Here is a 3,750-nt window from a genome sequence, read left to right on the forward strand (position 1 = left end):
ACCGCCCCTTCGCCCGCTCCACCGCCATGTCCAACAGCAGAGCGTGTTCGACGGTGGCCATGGTTTGGGTCACGGCCGGCTGCATCAGTCTCCTACCGTTGGCCGGATTGGGAAGCTACCATCTCCAGATCCCCGGTTCCTGGTGCTTCCTCAACATTAGCTCCAGACCGCTGGATATGACCTTCGGTTTGATCTTCTCGCTCGTGGGTTTGCTGTCGCTGGCCGTGTCGTTCCTGCTCAACACGGTGAGCGTCGTCACCCTACTGAGGGTGTGTTGCGGACAGGACAGCGCTCAGCGGAGACGAGACTATGAAGTGGAGATGATGGTGCAGCTGATTCTGATCATGGCCATCGCCTCCGTCTGCTGGTGCCCTCTACTGGTGAGTGATTGAACTACATCGACACTTGACAAATGCTAAGTCTGAATGAGTCAAAAGCTGCGTCCCAAATGACGCACTATACACTATGCACTCATACACTATGTACTTATGCACTATGTACTCAACCATGTAGTGTATGAATTATATAAGGTTATTTTGTCATTTATAATCGGAGTCTGATAGCCCCTCCCCCTTCGTTACGTAATTAAAGCTGCGACAGTTGAGTGCATGAAGTGTCCAACATTCCACACTTAGTTTTTTCGGTTATTTAAGTGCATCATCCGGGTATTTAAAGTGCACTTTTTCTTTTTGGAATTTTCAGTGTGAACGCACTACTCGCACTATTTATACTAGAAAACGTCACAGAATAGTGCATAAGTACGCGATTTGGGACGCACCTAAAATGAGCTGCTAATAACTGTTTACAAAACCTAGTAAGATGCCTACAAAGTAACCAAGAAGGAATCTGGTATTACGGGTTCAGTGTGAGTACAGCATAATGTTGATTACCACAAAATTAACGTCCACTTTCCCTCCTTTTCTATATAAAATAAGAGACAGAGATAATGTACAACTTGTGAACTAAAGGGGAAAATTATTATAAATATTATTATATTATAAAATAATAATATTATTTAAAAAATATTCTTCCATTAAATATTATAAATAAACTAACCTATTAATCACAATTATAAAATTACTACTTATGCTACTACTACTAATACTAGTAATATTAAAAAATTATAAATAATTAAAATTATTATTATTTATAATAAGGTTTCATTTATTTTTATTGTCTGCCAAAATATTCTTGCATTAAGTAATATGATTAACATAACCTAATAACAACAATAATAATAATAATTATTATTATTATAAAATTACAAAAATAACATACAATAGAAGTGATTGGAGTCAATCTGTAACTTTGTTGTCATGACAACGTAAACCTTAAAACCCTAAAAGGACTGTAAAATAACGTTTTCAAGCAGCTTTACAGCTCAAATAACACACAGGCTTGAACAGAAGAAATAATAAGTGTTTTTATAAAATATGCTTCTCTTTTCAGATCTTAAATCCTCTAAAAATCATAAGTGCCTCATTGTAACCTCCATTTTTATTCATGAGGGATGAGTTTAAAGTTGAAAGCTTTAAAGTAATCAACATTATGCCCCAAATGCTGTCGACTGAGCTTAACTTGTATCAAAATCAGAGAAAATGCTACACAAATAGCTTTACAATTGATTCCAGTAGAGTCTGTGTTAGCGTGTGGCTAAGCTAACGTCGCGATACACACATTTATTGAGCAAAATATTGCCTTTTTTAATTAGATTTAGCTATTTTACATTGATACATTTCAGTATCCCATTCACCATTTTGTATTTGTTTTTCATTTAGTTCTGTGCAATGCATTCTGGGACAAGTCCTTACAATTTGGTCTTAAAATAGCACCTATGTAGGCAGCTTACTAGGTTTGGAACAGCCTCAAGTCGACTAAAAAGACAACGTTACCTATACGTCAACATTTCAGACTTTGGTTCGCATCTGATTCAAACGCTCTGTTTAGAATTGCTTTCTGTAATCGTCCGAATCGGTTATAATTGTCCGTGACGCTGCTTGTTTTCAGTCTTGTTTACGGTAACACTGCCGCGCGACGCAGGTGCGCTACTGATCGCGAGGCCAGACGCTTTACTCGTCAAGTAACACGCACAGGAAACTGCCAGCCGAGGAACATGAAGGAGTCGTGTGAGAACCGCTGATAAGACTAATGGGAAAGAGCCATTTCCTGTTGAAGGGAAGAACAGGAAGTCCTCATCAGCAAACACACACATCCTATTTTTAACAAAACACAAATTCGTTGTTAGCCAATCGTCTGCTAAATTAACTACAGCTGGGTGTTTCTTTAAAATATGGGCACTTTTATACGGCAGGGATTAAACCTTTTTTTTTTTTAATATGAAGGTTGCATTGAAGCTGTCTTTTTTAAATATAATATATATGATAGGAAATTATATTACACTTAAAAATATAGTATTCGTTTTTAAATATTTTTTAAAAATTTAGTTTTTTTTTGTAATATATTTATATTTAATTCAGCTCATATGTTTCTATTTTATTTAATAAAATAAACATATATTACAAAACATTAAACATTGCAGCGGTATCTGAGCCTTTTAAATTTTAAACTTCAATCCCTTACAGAAATATTAACTAAATTAAATTAAAACTGAATGTATTTTTTATAATGTTTTACATTTTTATTTTTTGTATTTATTTATTTTTATTATCATCCTAATCTGCCTTTTATGTATAGATTTGATTGTTTTTCACTTCCAAAACCCAGACCTTCAGTCCTAAACTATACGTTAATACTTTTACATCCATATATTTGTTTACACATATAAATTACAAATACAACCTGAACAAAACATAAAAGTAAACCATTTCAATATTTATTGTGTGAACATAATTTACATCCCTTTTTACACAAATTCCAACATTCCTCAGTTTTTAAAAGTCTACTTAGAGATGAAATATTATAGAAATATATATATATATATATATTGTTTGTCCAGACATTTTGTCATAGTATGCAAAAAATATGATTGTATATATTTAGGATGCATAACATGCCAGCAATGAAACTAGTTTTAGCTTTAAATGTCATTTCCAACACTGTAGCATCTGTAAGTCCACAGATCCCATAGTTAAACAAACAGCTGGGACTCACAGCCAATCATCTGAATGTGAGGAATAAACCCTCTGGAGCTGCTCTGTCCTCGTCTGATGATGTTGTGTCTCTGGACAGATGTTCGTACTGAAGACCGTCGTGTCCTCGCTAGCCGTCGAGCCCTATAGCCTTCTGTTCTACCTGCGATTGGCCACCTGCAATCAGATATGTGACCCCTGGATTTACATCCTCTGTCAGGAGTCTAGACTGAGGCGAGTAAAGGCTGATGGCTAATCCAGATTGTGATCTGAATTAACAGTGAGCACCATTCACACTCACGCGCTCATCCGTAGCGACATCTGATGCTTCAAAACACTTCTGGCTCTGTGCTGCTTTCCGCCGACAGCCATCATCAACACACTAATCATAGTTTCTGCCAAAATACCATACAAGTATATATACACGCACACTACTGTGTGTGTATATATATATACTGTATATATATATAATTAATTATTATATTATTTAATTATTTATTATAATTATTATTAATAGAATATGTATATTCTGTTAAATAAAAATATGTAAATAAATATGATGTAAATAAATATAATTTAAATAAATATAAAAATATTTATAATATAGTTAAATTTTTATTTAAATTCATAAACACATTTAAAATTTATTTCTAACATTTAT

At 34.5% G+C, this 3,750-nt stretch overlaps 1 protein-coding gene across 1 annotated transcript in view; it reads left to right on the plus strand.

The window, feature by feature from the left end:
• Nucleotides 1–3,750, plus strand: part of LOC107744660 (thromboxane A2 receptor-like) — a 13,257-nt gene that overhangs the window by 6,434 nt on the left and 3,073 nt on the right. The window lies entirely within an intron of this gene.

Source organism: Sinocyclocheilus rhinocerous, unplaced genomic scaffold (genome assembly GCF_001515625.1).
Source record: "Sinocyclocheilus rhinocerous isolate Xijiao unplaced genomic scaffold, SAMN03320098_v1.1 scaffold47, whole genome shotgun sequence".
Taxonomy (NCBI): domain Eukaryota; kingdom Metazoa; phylum Chordata; class Actinopteri; order Cypriniformes; family Cyprinidae; genus Sinocyclocheilus; species Sinocyclocheilus rhinocerous.